Here is a 22,059-nt window from a genome sequence, read left to right as displayed (position 1 = left end):
GCTTGTGAGGGCTTTCAGAATGCAGAAAGGCTCAGCTGGGATTTGTGCCTCTTCACAAGCCACCCTATCCTCCTGCTATCACCCATTCGCCCTGGCCAGTGTTTTTTTGCAGCAGCTGATGAGTGGCGCACTGGTGAATCGGCCTACTGAAACTCCCGCCGTTTGCATTCCGTTTCAGGAAAGAAAAGCCACACTGCCTAAGGTGATTGCTAGAGCCCCCTGCAGGCACCGATGGGATTCGAACCCAGGATCTCCTGTTTACATGACAGGCGCTTTGACCAGCTAAGCCACGGCACCTCGCTTCTTCTGGCACTTTGCCTTGGCTAGTATTGTTTGTTAGCAGCTGAGGGGTGGCGCAATGGAGCAACTGCCTGTTGCCCTTGGCCCTCTTTTTGCTACCGTCGTTTGCATTTCACTTCAGGAAAGAAAAGCCACACTTTCTTTGATGGTGCTCCAGCCCCACCAAAGGCACCGCTGGAATTTCGAAGCCAAGAACTCCGTTTTCCAAGCCACAGCTCCCTGCTGCAGTCATGCATTCGTCCCTGGCCAGTGTTTTTTGGCAGCAGTTGATAAGCGGCACACTGGTGAAATGGCCTACTGAAACTCCCACCCATTTGCACTCAGCTTCAGGAAAGAAAAGCCACGCTCTCCAACGTGATGCTACCACCCCAATAAAGGTACCGCTGGGATTTGAAACCAGGATCTCCTGTTTACGAAACAGGCGCTTTGACCAACTAAGCCACGGCAACCTTGTAGACCTGTGCGTTTGCCCCGGCCAGTGTGCTTTGTCAGCAACTGGTGGGTGGCACACAGGAGAAACTGCCTGCTGTTCCGCTTTTGGAAATTAAAGCCACACTCTCGAAGACGATTCTACAACCCTGCCCGAGACTCCGATGGGATTTGTACTCAGGACCTCCCGTTGACCAGACAGGTGCTTTATCCAGCTAAGTCACGGCACCCGGTCGTAGACATGGATTCACCCTGGTGAAACTACATGCTGCCCTGGCCAACCCAGAATCTCAAGATAGGAAGGTTGACAAGCCACGGCCCCTCTTTGCTGTGGTGCATCAGAAGGTCGCGCTATCTTGGAAAAGGGAGCTGAAGGTTGAATCCTGACCAGCGACAGATGAGTGAACAAGGAAGGCACTGCTGGGATTCGAACCCAGGATCTCCTGTTTACTAGACAGGCGCTTTAACCAACTAAGCCACAGCGCCTGTGGGCTTGTGCTGAGCAATGTTGCGAAGTCAGAAAGGATGGTTTGGAAACGGAATTGCAGCTCCTACTTCACAGCTTGTCTCGGTCCAATCGATGTGAGGTCGCCTTCCTGTCCGAAAAAGAGGCCACAGAGCAATGTTTTCATGACAGCTGAATCAGGGTGGTCAGGAAGTCTCGGTGTTTGTTGGCGAGCGGCCTTAAGAAAGGCAAAATGAAACGACTCTGGTGGGACTCGAACCCACAACCTTTGAATCACCTCATGTGGCAGTCTAGAAGTCCAATGCGCTATCCATTGCGCCACAGAGCCTGTTGTCACGGCTCGCCGAGCCATGTGAAGGTTTTAGCAAAGCAGCCTACTGAAAGCAAGGTCGCTTGATTTCAGCTTTTTACAAGACAGGCACTTTGACCAGCTAAGCCATGGCACCTCATTTGCATGCCGCGCTATCCTTGATATAGCCACAACCTGTGAATCTCCTCATCTGTCAGAGTAGAAGTCCATTGCTCCAGCGATACTGAATTCTCGCTTGTGAGGGCTTTCAGAATGCAGAAAGGCTCAGCTGGGATTTGTGCCTCTTCACAAGCCACCCTATCCTCCTGCTATCACCCATTCGCCCTGGCCAGTGTTTTTTTGCAGCAGCTGATGAGTGGCGCACTGGTGAATCGGCCTACTGAAACTCCCGCCGTTTGCATTCCGTTTCAGGAAAGAAAAGCCACACTGCCTAAGGTGATTGCTAGAGCCCCCTGCAGGCACCGCTGGGATTCGAACCCAGGATCTCCTGTTTACAAGACAGGCGCTTTGACCAGCTAAGCCACGGCACCTCGCTTCTTCTGGCACTTTGCCTTGGCTAGTATTGTTTGTTAGCAGCTGAGGGGTGGCGCAATGGAGCAACTGCCTGTTGCCCGGCCCTTTTTGCTACCGTCGTTTGCATTTCACTTCAGGAAAGAAAAGCCACACTTTCTTTGATGGTGCTCCAGCCCCACCAAAGGCACCGCTGGAATTTGAAGCCAAGAACTCCGTTTTCCAAGCCACAGCTCCCTGCTGCAGTCATGCATTCGTCCCTGGCCAGTGTTTTTTGGCAGCAGTTGATAAGCGGCACACTGGTGAAATGGCCTACTGAAACTCCCACCCATTTGCACTCAGCTTCAGGAAAGAAAAGCCACGCTCTCCAACGTGATGCTACCACCCCAATAAAGGTACCGCTGGGATTTGAACCCAGGATCTCCTGTTTACGGAAACAGGCGCTTTGACCAACTAAGCCACGGCACCCTTGCAGAGCTGTGCGTTTGCCCCGGCCAGTGTGCTTTGTCAGCAACTGGTGGGTGGCACACAGGAGAAACTGCCTGCTGTTCCGCTTTTGGAAATTAAGCCACACACTCTCAAGACGATTCTACAACCCTGCCCGAGACTCCGATGGGATTTGTACTCAGGACCTCCCGTTGACCAGACAGGTGCTTTATCCAGCTAAGTCACGGCACCCGGTCGTAGACATGGATTCACCCTGGTGAAACTACATGCTGCCCTGGCCAACCCAGAATCTCAAGATAGGAAGGTTGACAAGCCACGGCACCTCTTTGCTGTGGTGCATCAGAAGGTCGCTATCTTGGAAAAGGGAGCTGAAGGTTGAATCCTGACCAGCGACAGATGAGTGAACAAGGAAGGCACTGCTGGGATTCGAACCCAGGATCTCCTGTTTACTAGACAGGCGCTTTAACCAACTAAGCCACAGCGCCTGTGGGCTTGTGCTGAGCAATGTTGCGAAGTCAGAAAGGATGGTTTGGAAACGGAATTGCAGCTCCTACTTCACAGCTTGTCTCGGTCCAATCGATGTGAGGTCGCCTTCCTGTCCGAAACAGAGGCCACAGAGCAATGTTTTCATGACAGCTGAATCAGGGTGGTCAGGAAGTCTCGGTGTTTGTTGGCGAGCGGCCTTAAGAAAGGCAAAAATGAAACGACTCTGGTGGGACTCGAACCCACAACCTTTGAATCACCTCATGTGGCAGTCTAGAAGTCCAATGCGCTATCCATTGCGCCACAGAGCCTGTTGTCACGGCTCGCCGAGCCATGTGAAGGTTTTAGCAAAGCAGCCTACTGAAAGCAAGGTCGCTTGATTTCAGCTTTTTACAAGACAGGCACTTTGACCAGCTAAGCCATGGCACCTCATTTGCATGCCGCGCTATCCTTGATATAGCCACAACCTGTGAATCTCCTCATCTGTCAGAGTAGAAGTCCATTGCTCCAGCGATACTGAATTCTCGCTTGTGAGGGCTTTCAGAATGCAGAAAGGCTCAGCTGGGATTTGTGCCTCTTCACAAGCCACCCTATCCTCCTGCTATCACCCATTCGCCCTGGCCAGTGTTTTTTTGCAGCAGCTGATGAGTGGCGCACTGGTGAATCGGCCTACTGAAACTCCCGCCGTTTGCATTCCGTTTCAGGAAAGAAAAGCCACACTGCCTAAGGTGATTGCTAGAGCCCCCTGCAGGCACCGCTGGGATTCGAACCCAGGATCTCCTGTTTACGAAACAGGCGCTTTGACCAACTAAGCCACGGCACCCTTGTAGACCTGTGCGTTTGCCCCGGCCAGTGTGCTTTGTCAGCAACTGGTGGGTGGCACACAGGAGAAACTGCCTGCTGTTCCGCTTTTGGAAATTAAAGCCACACTCTCGAAGACGATTCTACAACCCTGCCCGAGACTCCGATGGGATTTGTACTCAGGACCTCCCGTTGACCAGACAGGTGCTTTATCCAGCTAAGTCACGGCACCCGGTCGTAGACATGGATTCACCCTGGTGAAACTACATGCTGCCCTGGCCAACCCAGAATCTCAAGATAGGAAGGTTGACAAGCCACGGCACCTCTTTGCTGTGGTGCATCAGAAGGTCGCGCTATCTTGGAAAAGGAGCTGAAGGTTGAATCCTGACCAGCGACAGATGAGTGAACAAGGAAGGCACTGCTGGGATTCGAACCCAGGATCTCCTGTTTACTAGACAGGCGCTTTAACCAACTAAGCCACAGCGCCTGTGGGCTTGTGCTGAGCAATGTTGCGATGTCAGAAAGGATGGTTTGGAAGCGGAATTGCAGCTCCTACTTCACAGCTTGTCTCGGTCCAATCGATGTGAGGTCGCCTTCCTGTCCGAAACAGAGGCCACAGAGCAATGTTTTCATGACAGCTGAATCAGGGTGGTCAGGAAGTCTCGGTGTTTGTTGGCGGCGGCCTTACGAAAGGCAAAATGAAAGCGACTCTGGTGGGACTCGAACCCACAACCTTTGAATCACCTCATGTGGCAGTCTAGAAGTCCAATGCGCTATCCATTGCGCCACAGAGCCTGTTGTCACGGCTCGCGAGCCATGTGAAGGTTTTAGCAAAGCAGCCTACTGAAAGCAAGGTCGCTTGATTTCAGCTTTTTACAAGACAGGCACTTTGACCAGCTAAGCCATGGCACCTCATTTGCATGCGCGCTATCCTTGATATAGCCACAACCTGTGAATCTCCTCATCTGTCAGAGTAGAAGTCCATTGCTCCAGCGATACTGAATTCTCGCTTGTGAGGGCTTTCAGAATGCAGAAAGGCTCAGCTGGGATTTGTGCCTCTTCACAAGCCACCCTATCCTCCTGCTATCACCCATTCGCCCTGGCCAGTGTTTTTGCAGCAGCTGATGAGTGGCGCACTGGTGAATCGGCCTACTGAAAATCCCGCCGTTTGCATTCCGTTTCAGGAAAGAAAAGCCACACTGCCTAAGGTAATTGCTAGAGGCCCCTGCAGGCACCGCTGGGATTCGAACCCAGGATCTCCTGTTTACAAGACAGGCGCTCTGACCAGCTAAGCCACGGCACCTCGCTTCTTCTGGCACTTTGCCTTGGCTAGTATTGTTTGTTAGCAGCTGAGGGTGGCGCAATGGAGCAACTGCCTGTTGCCCGGCCCTCTTTTTGCTACCGTCGTTTGCATTTCACTTCAGGAAAGAAAAGCCACACTTTCTTTGATGGTGCTCCAGCCCCACCAAAGGCACCGCTGGAATTTGAAGCCAAGAACTCCGTTTTCCAAGCCACAGCTCCCTGCTGCAGTCATGCATTCGTCCCTGGCCAGTGTTTTTTGGCAGCAGTTGATAAGCGGCACACTGGTGAAATGGCCTACTGAAACTCCCACCCATTTGCACTCAGCTTCAGGAAAGAAAAGCCACGCTCTCCAACGTGATGCTACCACCCCAATAAAGGTACCGCTGGGATTTGAACCCAGGATCTCCTGTTTACGAAACAGGCGCTTTGACCAACTAAGCCACGGCACCCTTGCAGAGCTGTGCGTTTGCCCGCCAGTGTGCTTTGTCAGCAACTGGTGGGTGGTACACAGGAGAAACTGCCTGCTGTTCCGCTTTTGGAAATTAAAGCCACACTCTCGAAGACGATTCTACAACCCTGCCCGAGACTCCGATGGGATTTGTACTCAGGACCTCCCGTTGACCAGACAGGTGCTTTATCCAGCTAAGTCACGGCACCCGGTCGAGACATGGATTCACCCTGGTGAAACTACATGCTGCCCTGGCCAACCCAGAATCTCAAGATAGGAAGGTTGACAAGCCACGGCACCTCTTTGCTGTGGTGCATCAGAAGGTCGCGCTATCTTGGAAAAGGAGCTGAAGGTTGAATCCTGACCAGCGACAGATGAGTGAACAAGGAAGGCACTGCTGGGATTCGAACCCAGGATCTCCTGTTTACTAGACAGGCGCTTTAACCAACTAAGCCACAGCGCCTGTGGGCTTGTGCTGAGCAATGTTGCGAAGTCAGAAAGGATGGTTTGGAAACGGAATTGCAGCTCCTACTTCACAGCTTGTCTCGGTCCAATCGATGTGAGGTCGCCTTCCTGTCCGAAACAGAGGCCACAGAGCAATGTTTTCATGACAGCTGAATCAGGGTGGTCAGGAAGTCTCGGTGTTTGTTGGCCGAGCGGCCTTAAGAAAGGGAAAATGAAACGACTCTGGTGGGACTCGAACCCACAACCTTTGAATCACCTCATGTGGCAGTCTAGAAGTCCAATGCGCTATCCATTGCGCCACAGAGCCTGTTGTCACGGCTCGCCGAGCCATGTGAAGGTTTTAGCAAAGCAGCCTACTGAAAGCAAGGTCGCTTGATTTCAGCTTTTTACAAGACAGGCACTTTGACCAGCTAAGCCATGGCACCTCATTTGCATGCCGCGCTATCCTTGATATAGCCACAACCTGTGAATCTCCTCATCTGTCAGAGTAGAAGTCCATTGCTCCAGCGATACTGAATTCTCGCTTGTGAGGGCTTTCAGAATGCAGAAAGGCTCAGCTGGGATTTGTGCCTCTTCACAAGCCACCCTATCCTCCTGCTATCACCCATTCGCCCTGGCCAGTGTTTTTTGCAGCAGCTGATGAGTGGCGCACTGGTGAATCGGCCTACTGAAACTCCCGCCGTTTGCATTCCGTTTCAGGAAAGAAAAGCCACACTGCCTAAGGTGATTGCTAGAGCCCCTGCAGGCACCGCTGGGATTCGAACCCAGGATCTCCTGTTTACAAGACAGGCGCTTTGACCAGCTAAGCCACGGCACCTCGCTTCTTCTGGCACTTTGCCTTGGCTAGTATTGTTTGTAAGCAGCTGAGGGTGGCGCAATGGAGCAACTGCCTGTTGCCCCGGCCCTCTTTTGCTACCGTCGTTTGCATTTCACTTCAGGAAAGAAAAGCCACACTTTCTTTGATGGTGCTCCAGCCCCACCAAAGGCACCGCTGGAATTTGAAGCCAAGAACTCCGTTTTCCAAGCCACAGCTCCCTGCTGCAGTCATGCATTCGTCCCTGGCCAGTGTTTTTGGCAGCAGTTGATAAGCGGCACACTGGTGAAATGGCCTACTGAAACTCCCACCCATTTGCACTCAGCTTCAGGAAAGAAAAGCCACGCTCTCCAACGTGATGCTACCACCCCAATAAAGGTACCGCTGGGATTTGAACCCAGGATCTCCTGTTTACAAAACAGGCGCTTTGACCAACTAAGCCACGGCACCCTTGCAGAGCTGTGCGTTTGCCCGGCCAGTGTGCTTTGTCAGCAACTGGTGGGTGGCACACAGGAGAAACTGCCTGCTGTTCGCTTTTGGAAATTAAAGCCACACTCTCGAAGACGATTCTACAACCCTGCCCGAGACTCCGATGGGATTTGTACTCAGGACCTCCCGTTGACCAGACAGGTGCTTTATCCAGCTAAGTCACGGCACCCGGTCGTAGACATGGATTCACCCTGGTGAAACTACATGCTGCCCTGGCCAACCCAGAATCTCAAGATAGGAAGGTTGACAAGCCACGGCACCTCTTTGCTGTGGTGCATCAGAAGGTCGCGCTATCTTGGAAAAGGGAGCTGAAGGTTGAATCCTGACCAGCGACAGATGAGTGAACAAGGAAGGCACTGCTGGGATTCGAACCCAGGATCTCCTGTTTACTAGACAGGCGCTTTAACCAACTAAGCCACAGCGCCTGTGGGCTTGTGCTGAGCAATGTTGCGATGTCAGAAAGGATGGTTTGGAAACGGAATTGCAGCTCCTACTTCACAGCTTGTCTCGGTCCAATCGATGTGAGGTCGCCTTCCTGTCCGAAACAGAGGCCACAGAGCAATGTTTTCATGACAGCTGAATCAGGGTGGTCAGGAAGTCTCGGTGTTTGTTGGCGAGCGGCCTTAAGAAAGGCAAAAGAAACGACTCTGGTGGGACTCGAACCCACAACCTTTGAATCACCTCATGTGGCAGTCTAGAAGTCCAATGCGCTATCCATTGCGCCACAGAGCCTGTTGTCACGGCTCGCCGAGCCATGTGAAGGTTTTAGCAAAGCAGCCTACTGAAAGCAAGGTCGCTTGATTTCAGCTTTTTTACAAGACAGGCACTTTGACCAGCTAAGCCATGGCACCTCATTTGCATGCCGCGCTATCCTTGATATAGCCACAACCTGTGAATCTCCTCATCTGTCAGAGTAGAAGTCCATTGCTCCAGCGATACTGAATTCTCGCTTGTGAGGGCTTTCAGAATGCAGAAAGGCTCAGCTGGGATTTGTGCCTCTTCACAAGCCACCCTATCCTCCTGCTATCACCCATTCGCCCTGGCCAGTGTTTTTGCAGCAGCTGATGAGTGGCGCACTGGTGAATCGGCCTACTGAAACTCCCGCCGTTTGCATTCCGTTTCAGGAAAGAAAAGCCACACTGCCTAAGGTGATTGCTAGAGCCCCCTGCAGGCACCGCTGGGATTCGAACCCAGGATCTCCTGTTTACAAGACAGGCGCTTTGACCAGCTAAGCCACGGCACCTCGCTTCTTCTGGCACTTTGCCTTGGCTAGTATTGTTTGTAAGCAGCTGAGGGTGGCGCAATGGAGCAACTGCCTGTTGCCCGGCCCTCTTTGCTACCGTCGTTTGCATTTCACTTCAGGAAAGAAAAGCCACACTTTCTTTGATGGTGCTCCAGCCCCACCAAAGGCACCGCTGGACTTTCGAAGCCAAGAACTCCGTTTTCCAAGCCACAGCTCCCTGCTGCAGTCATGCATTCGTCCCTGGCCAGTGTTTTTTGGCAGCAGTTGATAAGCGGCACACTGGTGAAATGGCCTACTGAAACTCCCACCCATTTGCACTCAGCTTCAGGAAAGAAAAGCCACGCTCTCCAACGTGATGCTACCACCCCAATAAAGGTACCGCTGGGATTTGAACCCAGGATCTCCTGTTTACAAAACAGGCGCTTTGACCAACTAAGCCACGGCACCCTTGCAGAGCTGTGCGTTTGCCCCGGCCAGTGTGCTTTGTCAGCAACTGGTGGGTGGCACACAGGAGAAACTGCCTGCTGTTCCGCTTTTGGAAATTAAAGCCACACTCTCGAAGACGATTGTACAACCCTGCCCGAGACTCCGATGGGATTTGTACTCAGGACCTCCCGTTGACCAGACAGGTGCTTTATCCAGCTAAGTCACGGCACCGGTCGTAGACATGAATTCACCCTGGTGAAACTACATGCTGCCCTGGCCAACCCAGAATCTCAAGATAGGAAGGTTGACAAGCCACGGCACCTCTTTGCTGTGGTGCATCAGAAGGTCGCGCTACCTTGGAAAAGGGAGCTGAAGGTTGAATCCTGACCAGATGAGTGGACAAGGAAGGCACTGCTGGGATTCGAACCCAGGATCTCCTGTTTACTAGACAGGCGCTTTAACCAACTAAGCCACAGCGCCTGTGGGCTTGTGCTGAGCACAGCATGCAGAGCTGGACTGCTTGAAAATGTTGCGAAGTCAGAAAGGATGGTTTGGAGACGGAATTGCAGCTCCTACTTCACAGCTTGTCTCGGTCCAATCGATGTGAGGTCGCCTTCCTGTCCGAAACAGAGGCCACAGAGCAATGTTTTCATGACAGCTGAATCAGGGTGGTCAGGAAGTCTCGGTGTTTGTTGGCCGAGCGGCCTTAAGAAAGGCAAAAGGAAACGACTCTGGTGGGACTCGAACCCACAACCTTTGAATCACCTCATGTAGCAGTCTAGAAGTCCAATGCGCTATCCATTGCGCCACAGAGCCTGTTGTCATGGCTTGCTGAGCCATGTGAAGGTTTTAGCAAAGCAGCCTACTGAAAGCAAGGTCGCTTGATTTCAGCTTTTTACAAGACAGGCACTTTGACCAGCTAAGCCATGGCACCTCATTTGCATGCCGCGCTATCCTTGATATAGCCACAACCTGTGAATCTCCTCATCTGTCAGAGTAGAAGTCCATTGCTCCAGCGATACTGAATTCTCGCTTGTGAGGGCTTTCAGAATGCAGAAAGGCTCAGCTGGGATTTGTGTCTCTTCACAAGCCACCCTATTCTCCTGCTATCACCCATTCGCCCTGGCCAGTATTTTTTTTGCAGCAGCTGATGAGTGGCGCATTGGTGAATCGGCCTACTGAAACTCCCGCCGTTTGCATTCCGTTTCAGGAAAGAAAAGCCACACTGCCTAAGGTGATTGCCAGAGCCCCCTGCAGGCACCGCTGGGATTCGAACCCAGGATCTCCTGTTTACAAGACAGGCGCTTTGACCAGCTAAGCCACGGCACCTTGCTTCTTTTGGCACTTTGCCTTGGCTAGTATTGTTTGTTAGCAGCTGAGGGGTGGCGCAATGGAGCAACTGCCTGTTGCCCCGGCCCTCTTTTTGCTACCGTCGTTTGCATTTCACTTCAGGAAAGAAAAGCCACACTTTCACTGATGGTGCTCCAGCCCCACCAAAGGCACTGCTGGAATTCAAGCCACACTCTCGAAGACGATTCTACAACCCTGCCAGAGACTCAGATGTGATTTGTACTCAGGACCTCCCATTTACCAGTTTGTCGTGACTTGCTTTATCCAGCTAAGTCATGGCACCCGGTCGAAGACATGGATTCACCCTTGTGAAACTACATGCTGCCCTTGCCAATCCGGGATATTAAGATAGGGACATTGACCAGCTAAGCGACTGAACCTCTTTGCTCTGGTGAATTAAGACCAAGATGGCGGCGCGTACACATCGCGAGGCTCAGCGTCTCTCCAGTTTCTGCAGTTTTGCAGTATTTTATCTGCTCTTTTCGGGTCTGTTCGTGCAGAACAGCAGTGCCTTTACATCGTACACCCGACATGAGCTTTTGGATATTGGTTCATCATTTTCAGACAGTTTTAACGGCAACCTTCAACTCGTCCCGGAGATCGTCAGAACTACCGAGGCTGAGCGCTCTTCCCGGCCGGGCGGAAGTGCTCGAAGACGGCGGCGCGATCGTAAACAAAGGCGGGGGAAGCGCGGAGGGCTAAGAGCTAAGCTAAAGCTAACACCACATCGGCTCTCTTTACCCAGCATTTTCCTTGCCAATGTACGGTCACTGGCGAACAAAATGGACGAGATTCGACTCCGCATCAGAGACAACAAAAAACTTCAGAACTGCAATGTCATGATCTTCACCGAAACATGGCTAAACAGCAGTATACCAGACCATGCTATCAGCATAGCTGGACACCACACATTCCGGGCAGACAGAACGGCGGATGACTCCGGTAAGACCAGAGGCGGGGGATTGTGCATTTATATTAACAATGCTTGGTGCACAAACTCTGTTATCGTTGGGAGACACTGCTCAGCCAACCTAGAGTTTCTCATGGTTAAGAGTAGACCGTTTTATCTGCCTCGGGAGTTCACATCCACCATCATAACTGCTGCTTATATTCCACCCGATGCTGATGCCAAGCTTGCTATGAACGAACTTCATGCAGCCATCAGTAAACAACAGTCTACTCACCCGGAGGCTGCATTTATTGTTGCGGGGGATTTTAATCACTCTAACTTGAAGGCAGTCCTCCTAAATTTCACCAAAACGTTTTCTGTCACACCAGAGGAAACAGAACTTTGGACCATGTATACACAAACATGGCTGAAGCCTATGCTGTGACCCCCTTCCCCCATCTAGGACAATCGGATCACCTTTCTTTGTTCCTCACCCCCAAGTACTCCCCCCTCATCAACCGTGTGAAGCCATCAGTGAGAACCATCAAAGTCTGGCCAGCGGGGGCTGACTCCACACTCCAGGACAGGTTTCAACACACAGACTGGAGTATGTTTGCTTCCCAGGCTACCTGTGGCTCTCACACGGATATAGACCACTACACTTCCTCTGTTCTGGATTACATCAACACCACCATAGACAGTGTTACTACCCAGAAACAGATCACCACATACCCAAATCAGAAGCCATGGATGAACAAGGAGGTGCGCCTTCTGTTGAAAGCACGCAACACTGCCTTCAGATCAGGTGACGCACAGGCCTACAGCACTTCCAGGGCAAATCTGAAGAGGGGCATCAAAAAGGCCAAGTACTGCTACAAGCTGAAGTTAGAGGAGCACTTTACCAACTCTGACCTCGACGCATGTGGCAGGGCATCCAGGCCATCAGTGATTACAAACCCAACCACTCCACCCCACAGCACCTAATGTCTTCTTTCTGAACGAGCTTAATGACTTTTATGCTCGCTTTGAGAGGACAATAATGAAACGGTCACCAATATCACCCCCTCAACCGACCCACCCATCACACTCACCTCCTCAGAGGTTTACACTGCACTAAGCCGGATCAACGCGCGCAAGGCTGCTGGACCAGACGGTATCCCTGGACGCGTACTACGGGCATGTGCAGAGCAGCTCGCTGGGGTATTCGCGGACATTTTCAACATGTCCCTTGCCCAAGCAGCTGTACCAACATGCTTCAAATCCACCTCCATTGTGCCAGTGCCAAAAATCTCTAGCCCAGTGTGCCTAAACGACTACCGCCCTGTAGCACTCACACCCATCGTTATGAAGTGCTTTGAGCGACTAGTCTTGTCACATCTGAAGGACTCTCTGCCTTCCACACTGGACCCCCACCAGTTTGCCTATCAAGGCAATAGGAGCACTGAGGATGCAGTCTCCATCGCACTGCACTCCGTACTCACACACTTGGACAACAAAAATACTTACGCACGGATGCTGTTTGTTGACTTCAGTTCAGCATTCAACACGGTCATACCCTCTAAGTTAATCACCAAACTCAGAGATCTGGACATTAACACCTCACTGTGCAACTGGGTTATGGACTTCCTGACCAACAGACCCCAGCATGTTAGGTCAGGCCACATCTGTTCCACCACTATCACTCTCAACACCGGTGTACCACAAGGCTGTGTGCTGAGCCCCTTCCTCTACTCCCTCTTCACCCACGACTGCAGGCCTGTGTTTGGATCTAACTCCATCATCAAGTTTGCAGATGACACTACGGTGATCGGTCTCATCAGCAACAACGATGAGACTGCCTACAGAGAAGAGGTCCAGCATCTGGCCACGTGGTGCAAAGTCAATAATCTGCTCCTTAACACCACCAAAACCAAGGAGCTCATTGTGGACTTCAGGAAGGTGAGAAGAGGCTCACATGATCCCATCCACATTAATGGGATTGCTGTGGAGCCTGTCTCATGCATCAAGTTCCTGGGAACCCACATCTCGGAGGATCTGTCCTGGACCACCAACACCTCCAGCCTGGTCAAGAAGGCTCACCAGCGTTTATTCTTTCTGAGGAAACTTAAGAAGAACCAGCTGTCCTCAGCCATCCTGGTGAACTTCTATCGCTGTACAATAGAGAGCATCCTAACAAACTGTGTCACAGTCTGGTATGGGAGCTGCTCTGTTGCTGAGCGTAAGGCACTGCAGCGGGTGGTGAAAACTGCCCAGCGCATCACAGGAACTCCACTTCCATCCATTGAGGACATCCAGAAGAAACACTGTTTGCGTCGAGCACGCAGTATTCTTAAGGACTCCTCTCACCCTGCCCACAAACTGTTTTCCCTCCTGCCATCCGGCAGGCGATTCAGATTCCCCGGACTAGAACAAGTAGACTGAGGAACAGCTTTTTTACCAGAGCTGTCTCACTACTGAATTCTACCCCCCACTGATGTCTGCCCCACCCACCCCATTAAAAACAAAAAATACAAAAATGCACTGTTAACATTCATTGCACTCCACTGTATATATCTTTGTAAATGTATGTACATATCCACTGTACATACTCTTGTAAAATTGTCTATACATATCCTGTATATCCTGCTCTTTCTTATGTACATAACGATCTGTAAATTGTTTACACATAATCACTGTAAATTCCCCCTTCCCATCTGTAATTTAACTTGTACATATCACATATTTATCTTTGTAACTTATATTTATATTTGTACCTATATCCTGCACTTGCTGCTTATTGCACTCCTGGTTAGACCTAAACTGCATTTCGTTACCCTGTACTTGTACATGTGTAATGACAATAAAGTTGAATCTAATCTAATCTAATCTAATCAGCATGTCGCGCTATCTTTGAAAAGGGAGCTGAAGGTTGAACCCTGAACAGTGACAGATGAGTGGACAAGGAAGGCACTGCTGGGATTCGAACTCAGGATCTCCTGTTTACTAGACAGGTACCTGTGGACTTGTGTTGATCACAAAATGCAGAGCTGGACTACTTGAAAAAGAAAAACCACATTTACCAGCTAAGCCACGGCACTCTGCTTCATTCACTCATTCGCAATGGCCAGTGTTTTTTGGCAGCAACTCTTGGATCTCCTGATTTCCAAGGCAGGATGTTTGACCTGCTAATCCATGGCAGTCTGCTATTGCTGACCATATGCCCTGGCCAGTGTTATTTTGCAGCAACTGAGAGGTGGCGCACTGCTGAAACTGCCTACTGAAACCCTTGCCATTTGCATTCTGATTCCAGTAAGAAAAGCCTTACTATCTAAGGTGGCACTACAACCTGTTTACAAACAGGTGCCTTGACTGGCTAAGCCATGGCACCCCACAGTTTCGCTTTGTTGAGCCATGTGAAGTTTTAACTTTCTGCGATCAAAGACTGCTTTACAACAGCAAATGAGTGGACAACCAAAGGGACTTGAGCCTAGGAGTTCCTGTTTACAAGACAGCTGCTTTAACCAACTAATCCACGGCAACAGCTGCAGAGTACAAGATGCTGTGACAGCTAATGTCTGTATAGTTTTTACATGGGATGTCATAAAGCATTGAAAATCATATGAAATTTCTGTCAGCCCATCATAAATAGAATGCGGCAGCAGTTTTCTGTTTGAGACTTTCTACTCGCGTCCACTGTAGACAGCATCACTGATCATAATTACTTCTAGTATTTTACCATGCCGCCTGCATCCTGTGTAGACAAGGTGTAATATAGGTTTTGCTTTGTTTCACAGAATTAATTGTTTCTTGGTTGTGTAGGCTACGTATTTGTTGGGCGGAGGTAGCAAAATAGGGGGCGATACCTTTTTGGGGTTCGTGCGTGTTTGTTTTGGTGATATCACAAAAATATACAATGCCTTACATTACAACATAAATTAAGACTTTTCACATGAACAAATATGATGAATAAAGACAATGTCTGATCTACAATTGTGTCACATATACAAATATAGTCTTCATTGTCTCCTGTGTTTGTGTTGCCACATGGACAAATTGCATGTTGATGGTCAAATTTAAAACAAATCTGTTTGAAGACTTTTGGCCCCATCAACCTTGCATATAAATTTGTATTTTAAAGATATTATACAACTCATTTAATACTCATTTGGCTCAAAAAACAATTATTCACTTTTATTTTATAAAAAAAGAGCAGCTTCAAATATTTTCTTCCGTGTTGATGTCTTATTTAAGTTTGGAATGATGTGGATATGTTTCTCTCTCTCTCTCTGTCCTGGAATTATTAATTTAGTGTTAATGCTGTATGAATTAGACTATAAATAGTCATGATAAAAGGCCTCATTTCCCTTCTGTAGCTATAAATACGCTTAATATTATTGCAGTGTTACACTGTTCTTATTCACCATCGCCATCAAGTAATTAAGCAGATTGTTCCATGACATCAGTATTTTTCACAGCAATTTTAAGAGACACATTTGCAATACCTTGAGCTTCTTTGAACAGATTGTCAGGACGTTTCATCTTTACTAAATATTACTCTGGAAACTCTGGTTTTGTATATCAAGAACTGGCTGGAATAGCATCCATCTCATAGCATGAGGTATGCTTCTGGTTGTACTAGAATGGAAGAAGTGTTTATTTGCCGTTTTCAATCAGCCAGAACTCTGGCGCAGTAACAGTGTCCAGGTGTCTGAACACTTCAGCTGTTTCAGAGCCGTTCCAGGGCCTCACCTTCCATAAACACTTTGACTGCACACAAAGTAGGCATAATCAAAATATAACATAGAGAAATACAACAACAAAAATCTCACTTGATTTAATCTTGTATTTGTTTTATACTGTATGCAGTGGTATAAATAATAATAATATTTAATTAATTAATTTAATGAATAAATGCAATATTTATACAAAATTAATTCTAACAACAAAAATTGACACAAAAAGTGTCACAATTAAGTATAACGAGATTATTCTGAAATATATGTACAAAAAAGCTCAAATATATTCGGAAAATTATGCAAGCAAACAAATTTACAGTCTTGAAATTAATGTTTGGTAAATATAAAATGTATGTTTGTGTGTGCATAAACAAAGTAGTTTAATGTGAATTTTATTTATTTATATTTCTCATGTAATGAGAGTTAGGCAAGGCAATAGATAACAGACTAACAAGGAGGTAAGATACAACAGGGCCCCCTGGGTAAAGGGCACTTTAGACTTTTTTTCCCCCAAAACACCTAAATAGCATCAAATGCCACTTCAGTACTTTCCTGAACAGCTGTTTGTCACTATCCCGATCCATGAGCTCATTGCATGCATAAATATTGAGGTCACTTCTTGTATGAATATTGATTGAGGCTATTTTGTCTTAGATATGATTATTTTTTTAAAATGTCAGAGATGTAAAGGTAATAAAAAATCTCTGAAATAATCTTTGTTTTTAACATTATTATTATTTATTTTTTCTCTCTGACTAACTGTGTTGCTGTGTTTATCAGATTATCAAACATTGCCACCCTTTTGACATTAAAATATTTACTTTAAGTACCCCATGCGATTTTAGGTTAATATTTCAGAAGTTTTATAACACATTCAGATGTTCTTTGATATTGTTCAGTGTTCCCATTACATGCAAGTAATCAATCAATCAATCAATCAATCAATCAATCAATCAATCAATCAATCAATCAGTCTATCAATCAGATTATTGACCAATGATTAATCACATTTAATCGCATCGTTTCTGTTTACAAAACATATGTCTGCATACTGTTTATATTTATTATGTATACATATAAACACATGCATGTATGTATTTAACAAAAAAATACGGTATGTAAATATATTTATATAGAATATAATTTATAATAATATATAAATGTATATACATGTAAATATTTTCCAAATACATACCGTATATGTGCACAAATACACAAATAAATAAACATGGTACACATATATTATGAAAACAAAAACTTTTATTTTGGATGCAATTAAACAACATTTGGATCATCCTATGCTTTGGGATTGGATAAAAACAAAACAAAAACAGAACAAAATGCTTCTTTCAAAGTACACTGAACAAAATGACCCTCTGAACCAGTGTACCCTTCTTGAAATGTGTCCAGAAACACAAAAAAAGTTCAAATCGCCCAAAGTCGAACGGTTTTTTGGCCAGTGCCACCTTATTTAATTTCCATATGCCAACATGAATAGTCTTTTCCTTTGCATCAGGATATCAACGCACATTTCCCCAGGCAACAGAGAGAGGAAAAAAATGCCAAGGAGAAAAACCATAAGGCTGTTTTTCATTCATGCAAGGATGTGACTTCAGAGTGCGGCCCATAGTACGACATGTTGAGCCACTTACCCCCGAAAACATCAAATGAAGGCGCATCGTTGGTGGTGAGGCCGGAATTAGCGCTGATAGGAAAATTAGCACTGATTCAAGACTTTCCATTGCTCACCGAGGGCATGAATGAGTGAATCATTCAAATTCACTTTCAGCGCTCGGGAGAGAAAAGCACGTATTAGCACGTATAAGACTGAGAACGGCAGAGCCAGGAGCGGGTCGCTTCGTCCATCACCTCGTTAGGTGGCTGTTTGATCCAAGCCTCCGACTATCTTCTAGATCTATCATGCATTACCAGGCCTTGTAATTTGTTCCATACCCCCTCTGAACGGCCTTTCGTCAGCTTGCAATCTGCCTTCACTTAAAGCCCAGGTAGGCGCCCTGTTGTGCCACCTTCTTCAGATTACGTATGTCATATCTCGATGCCTCCCGCCAGATTTCAGACAGAGCTGCACAATGCGTTTATTGTCACCAAAACGCTCTCCTGTTTCTCTAGAACGAGGGATTTGAAAATGTATCCCGGAGTATGATGTCATGAATATACTTGTCTTAATCGACACCTGATTTTCGGGAAATTTAAACCAGCGGTTTTGCTTCAGGACTTAGAGTTTAGATTGGACATGAAGTAGCGACTTGAAATGGTGATGAAATCTATTAACATTTATTAATTATGATAATAAAAAAACGACAAATAAATCCAACTTTTTTGGTCGAGAAGCCGCTGATTTAAAGCATATGACAGTCTTGCCTCGTGCTATTTAAAGGGTACCCTTGGTTTTTATTGCCTTCTGTCCTACCAATCCTGTGAAACCGAGGCCCCCCTAAACGTACTTCTTCCACAAGGAGCGATTTTATGAAAAACACTTGTGGAAATATCCTGCACATCCAAAATTTTGCCTTTTAAATATATGGTCTTGTTCCGATATTCCTTAGTTGTTTATTTATTCATTTATTTTGCCTTTTTTTGTGGGAAACCGTTTTGATGGAAAGCACAGGGAGTGGAGAAGCACAAAACAGTGATTAATATTTAACGTAGCATTCTTTCCTAGTTGCCCTGCATTGCTGGACTCTTGCTCTGGATTGTAATTGTGCACAAATGTGGGTTTTCACTTTGCTCGATAGCTTTAGGTTTTCTGTAAAGCAAATTTTGGTAATCTTTCTTTGTGAACATGAGATGGTGTTCAGAATTTGTTTTTGGTTTTTTTTATGCTATAATGGTATTTTTTATGTATTTATTTATTTATTTATTTATTATTTGTATTTATTTATTCGTATTTATTTATTTATTTATTTTTTTAATCTAACTTTTATAATGTAACATCTGTTTCAGGGAAGTAAGATAATTAATGAGAATTAAAGGCACTTGATTTTATCCATTTTGGATTGTATGGTTGAGGTCCATTTAGGAGACTCAGAAAAAGATGGTAAATTGTGAAAATGTAATTGTAATATTTTGTGTATATATGTATGCATGTTTGTATTACTTAAATACTTATTTTCTGTAATTATATCTGTTATATTTATATTATTAAAGTTAAATAATTATATTACAACATTAATATTATATAATATTCACCAAAAAATGTCAGAAAGAAGTGATCAGTAAGTCATGGCAACTTATAATTTTAACATTAAATAAAATTAAGTTAATTATTTATTTTTGTATGTAGGTTATATAAGTGTAAAAATAAAAGATAATTAGAAGTCATTTCAATAGAATTTAAGTTGAAATGACATACACAACCAAGTTGATTATACTTAAAAAGTGAACTTTATTTAAATAATTTTTTCTTTTATGTGGTTAGTTTTATTTATTTTAGTTTTATTTAACTAATATTTTCAGCCCAAATGCACAATTTGTGTGTGAGTATATATATATATATATATATATATATATATATATATATATATATATATATATATATATATATATATATATATATATATATATATTCAAAAACAATTTAATATGACAAAATTAATTAACTGTTGTGCTAGTTCAAGTCTTCGCCATCATTTACTTAAAAACATTGTAAATCTGAGGTCAGTAACTGACTGGCGGTGAACCCTTGGAAAACTCCCTGGAAATTGTACTGGACCTATTTGGTTTTGATATGAGAAGATAAATCCTTAGGTTATAAAAGGCAACTATAAAATATGTCAAAAACATTATTATATATGGAAAAAGAGGGCTGCTTGGCAAAAGAAACATTTTAGCAAAACCCCAAACAACCAATAAACAAAGTGCAGGGGGACAATGACCTGGATCAACACGTGCAAGCTATTATATTTCTGTCTTGTTTTGTAATGCAAACGTGGTTAAGCATGGCTCTTTTTTACTGTCTGCCATGTGTGATTCAACATGAGAGGTGAAGGAAAGAACAATGTTTCGTAAATGTGGTTTATGCATTAGTAATTCAACATCAAAGGAAGATGTTTTATTTCACGGGTCCGCAAAAACAGCCAGGAAATAATTAACACACAATGTGTGTTTAAACATGAGTGAAATGGACAGAAATCTCTCAGGTTTGTGTCATGAAGATAACCTTACGGTTTATTATTATCATTAAGTCTTTGCAGTCTAAGATTTGAAATGACACGAAGGTGAGTTAATGATAACATAATTTTTATTTTTGTCTGAACTCTCCCTTTGCTTCGCTCTGTCACCGGTGGCAATCAATCTGTCACGAATGTTGAGAATCTGTTTCCGTGACGCCTTTGCAGTGTCACTGAAGGCCCTAAAGCTGTCGCTGCTTCAGACACTAAAATGAAGTGATATTTGTGCCAAATAATATTTGGGTCACTTGGCAAAGAAACCATACAGAAAACATCTCACAGAGAGTGAAAAAAACAGCATTGAGCGTAACACATCCTAAATAATGCAAGTAAAGTAATCAGATTACTTTTTTAAGTAACTAGTAACATAACATTACTTTCCATGAAAATTAGTTGCATTTTTAGGGAGTTATGTAATATTGTAACGCATTACTTTTAAAGGTAACTCTCCCCAAGTCTTGAAACGTTTGCACCCAAAGCTGCGAATTGAACTTTAACTAATTTAAGACGTTTCAGAATGATGATAAGAACATATAGACGCTGTGAACGCTGCTGGTCAAATGATCCCGTCTCGTAGTGCAAAGTCACATGACTTTTTCAACACGCATGGACGAATTTATTCTGTAAATGTTCTTTTTCGGACGAAACGTTTATGTAGCAGATACGTTTTTACGCATATTTTTAGAATTTGTGTTCGTTTTGGCGTTTCCACCCAATGTTTCTTTTTTTGTGTGATATCACAAAGTGCACATAAAAATATATGGATGGAATCGGCTAAAAATTATCCAGCGTTTTGTAAAAACATCTATATCCTCTTAAAAAATGTTTTCTCAGGCTTTGTATCAAAATGAGCCATTGCACCATGTTCTGAAGATAATAATTAGATTAACTGAATGTTAAATTATTTGTGGTTTAAGTACTGTTAACCAATGCCATGAGATTAGGGCGGGGCTATTTGTTTGCTTGACCAATAGGAAGGAGTTTGAAAATGTAATTTTAAGCAACAAAAAAACGGTTGCAACAGTAAGTCATTAAGTGGTTTATTATACATTTCTGAGAATAATTTGACAGGTTTTGATTATGTATTAAGTTTTGCATGCATGATTATCTGTTTACTTTACAAATATTTTCACACTATAGCCACGATAATGTCAAATGCGTAGGAGTGTGTTCCAGATGCCCCTGTACAGTGATTCAGTGATGGCTATTAAAATTAACTGACCGAATTATTTGAATTGAATCTGCCACATAGCCTTCTGTCACAGAATAAAGCTTAATTAGATTTCTTTCAGGGTACAGTTGATCTTAAAAAATAAAGGCATTGTACCTGAAAAACAGTAGGCTTCTGGTCCCGGTTTTAACAATGAACTGGCACCAGAAGGGGAGTCCTCCACAAGTTTTCCAACACTGTGTGATTTTCCATCAGAGTTTCTCAAGGGCAACTGTTTATGATGGTGTTTCCCAGTTATTCTGGAGTCCTGCCCAAACACTTGTTTTGTTTTGTTTCTTTGCTCAGTGCTGGAAAGAAAGCTTGTTGATGCGTCGTCTCGCTAAAGCACTCCCAGATGGAATGCAACTTTTATGAATATACTTTCCTCATTATTTCGGGCTTTACTTGTTTGGCATTGCGGCCACTGTTCTGTTCTTACGAGTGAAGAAAAAATGATTTATTGTTATAAGATGTGGGAAAATGAACAACTTAGTACAGTTGGTTAAACTTATGTTTTATAAGAAATTAATGCCTGGATCTCTGAAACTGGCATGTGTGTTATATGCAGATAAAAAATTAATAGAAGGCTGTTTTGGAGTCCAAACTAATTGAATTCAAATGTGATATTATTTAAACTACATGTGTTTAATAATGCATAGTCTATAGTTTTAACACATATCCACACAGTGATGGCAAACAGAAACCTGCTTGTTTTGAAAGTGACTTCTAAGTGAGTTGTACTTCATACATCTCTACACTATCGATTGACAGA

The 22,059-nt window shown here is 45.2% G+C and overlaps 23 non-coding genes across 23 annotated transcripts; all 23 read right to left on the bottom strand.

Moving 5' to 3' along the window:
- Window positions 1-223: 223 nt before the first annotated feature.
- trnat-ugu lies at window positions 224-297 on the bottom strand. The gene has a single exon. It is a non-coding gene; the product is annotated as a tRNA-Thr (tRNA).
- Window positions 298-675: 378 nt separating this feature from the next.
- trnat-cgu lies at window positions 676-750 on the bottom strand. The gene has a single exon. It is a non-coding gene; the product is annotated as a tRNA-Thr (tRNA).
- Window positions 751-1,141: 391 nt separating this feature from the next.
- trnat-agu lies at window positions 1,142-1,215 on the bottom strand. The gene has a single exon. It is a non-coding gene; the product is annotated as a tRNA-Thr (tRNA).
- Window positions 1,216-1,433: 218 nt separating this feature from the next.
- On the bottom strand, window positions 1,434-1,523 carry trnar-ucu. The gene is given in 2 exon segments: window positions 1,434-1,469; window positions 1,487-1,523. It is a non-coding gene; the product is annotated as a tRNA-Arg (tRNA).
- A 438-nt stretch (window positions 1,524-1,961) lies between these two features.
- On the bottom strand, window positions 1,962-2,035 carry trnat-ugu. The gene has a single exon. It is a non-coding gene; the product is annotated as a tRNA-Thr (tRNA).
- An 838-nt stretch (window positions 2,036-2,873) lies between these two features.
- Window positions 2,874-2,947, bottom strand: trnat-agu. The gene has a single exon. It is a non-coding gene; the product is annotated as a tRNA-Thr (tRNA).
- A 219-nt stretch (window positions 2,948-3,166) lies between these two features.
- Window positions 3,167-3,256, bottom strand: trnar-ucu. Its single transcript is given in 2 exon segments — window positions 3,167-3,202; window positions 3,220-3,256. It is a non-coding gene; the product is annotated as a tRNA-Arg (tRNA).
- A 438-nt stretch (window positions 3,257-3,694) lies between these two features.
- Window positions 3,695-3,768, bottom strand: trnat-cgu. The gene has a single exon. It is a non-coding gene; the product is annotated as a tRNA-Thr (tRNA).
- Window positions 3,769-4,159: 391 nt separating this feature from the next.
- On the bottom strand, window positions 4,160-4,233 carry trnat-agu. Its single transcript has one exon. It is a non-coding gene; the product is annotated as a tRNA-Thr (tRNA).
- Window positions 4,234-4,451: 218 nt separating this feature from the next.
- On the bottom strand, window positions 4,452-4,541 carry trnar-ucu. The gene is given in 2 exon segments: window positions 4,452-4,487; window positions 4,505-4,541. It is a non-coding gene; the product is annotated as a tRNA-Arg (tRNA).
- A 434-nt stretch (window positions 4,542-4,975) lies between these two features.
- On the bottom strand, window positions 4,976-5,049 carry trnat-ugu. The gene has a single exon. It is a non-coding gene; the product is annotated as a tRNA-Thr (tRNA).
- Window positions 5,050-5,423: 374 nt separating this feature from the next.
- trnat-cgu lies at window positions 5,424-5,497 on the bottom strand. Its single transcript has one exon. It is a non-coding gene; the product is annotated as a tRNA-Thr (tRNA).
- A 388-nt stretch (window positions 5,498-5,885) lies between these two features.
- trnat-agu lies at window positions 5,886-5,959 on the bottom strand. The gene has a single exon. It is a non-coding gene; the product is annotated as a tRNA-Thr (tRNA).
- A 219-nt stretch (window positions 5,960-6,178) lies between these two features.
- trnar-ucu lies at window positions 6,179-6,268 on the bottom strand. The gene is given in 2 exon segments: window positions 6,179-6,214; window positions 6,232-6,268. It is a non-coding gene; the product is annotated as a tRNA-Arg (tRNA).
- A 436-nt stretch (window positions 6,269-6,704) lies between these two features.
- trnat-ugu lies at window positions 6,705-6,778 on the bottom strand. Its single transcript has one exon. It is a non-coding gene; the product is annotated as a tRNA-Thr (tRNA).
- Window positions 6,779-7,151: 373 nt separating this feature from the next.
- Window positions 7,152-7,225, bottom strand: trnat-ugu. The gene has a single exon. It is a non-coding gene; the product is annotated as a tRNA-Thr (tRNA).
- A 390-nt stretch (window positions 7,226-7,615) lies between these two features.
- On the bottom strand, window positions 7,616-7,689 carry trnat-agu. Its single transcript has one exon. It is a non-coding gene; the product is annotated as a tRNA-Thr (tRNA).
- A 217-nt stretch (window positions 7,690-7,906) lies between these two features.
- trnar-ucu lies at window positions 7,907-7,996 on the bottom strand. Its single transcript is given in 2 exon segments — window positions 7,907-7,942; window positions 7,960-7,996. It is a non-coding gene; the product is annotated as a tRNA-Arg (tRNA).
- Window positions 7,997-8,433: 437 nt separating this feature from the next.
- trnat-ugu lies at window positions 8,434-8,507 on the bottom strand. Its single transcript has one exon. It is a non-coding gene; the product is annotated as a tRNA-Thr (tRNA).
- A 373-nt stretch (window positions 8,508-8,880) lies between these two features.
- Window positions 8,881-8,954, bottom strand: trnat-ugu. Its single transcript has one exon. It is a non-coding gene; the product is annotated as a tRNA-Thr (tRNA).
- Window positions 8,955-9,339: 385 nt separating this feature from the next.
- trnat-agu lies at window positions 9,340-9,413 on the bottom strand. The gene has a single exon. It is a non-coding gene; the product is annotated as a tRNA-Thr (tRNA).
- A 246-nt stretch (window positions 9,414-9,659) lies between these two features.
- On the bottom strand, window positions 9,660-9,749 carry trnar-ucu. Its single transcript is given in 2 exon segments — window positions 9,660-9,695; window positions 9,713-9,749. It is a non-coding gene; the product is annotated as a tRNA-Arg (tRNA).
- Window positions 9,750-10,188: 439 nt separating this feature from the next.
- Window positions 10,189-10,262, bottom strand: trnat-ugu. Its single transcript has one exon. It is a non-coding gene; the product is annotated as a tRNA-Thr (tRNA).
- Window positions 10,263-22,059: the final 11,797 nt, after the last annotated feature.

Source organism: Puntigrus tetrazona, unplaced genomic scaffold, assembly GCF_018831695.1.
Source record: "Puntigrus tetrazona isolate hp1 unplaced genomic scaffold, ASM1883169v1 S000000472, whole genome shotgun sequence".
Lineage (NCBI taxonomy): Eukaryota > Metazoa > Chordata > Actinopteri > Cypriniformes > Cyprinidae > Puntigrus > Puntigrus tetrazona.
The sequence above is the reverse complement of the archived record's forward strand: the minus strand, read 5'-3'. Positions and strand labels throughout refer to the sequence as shown.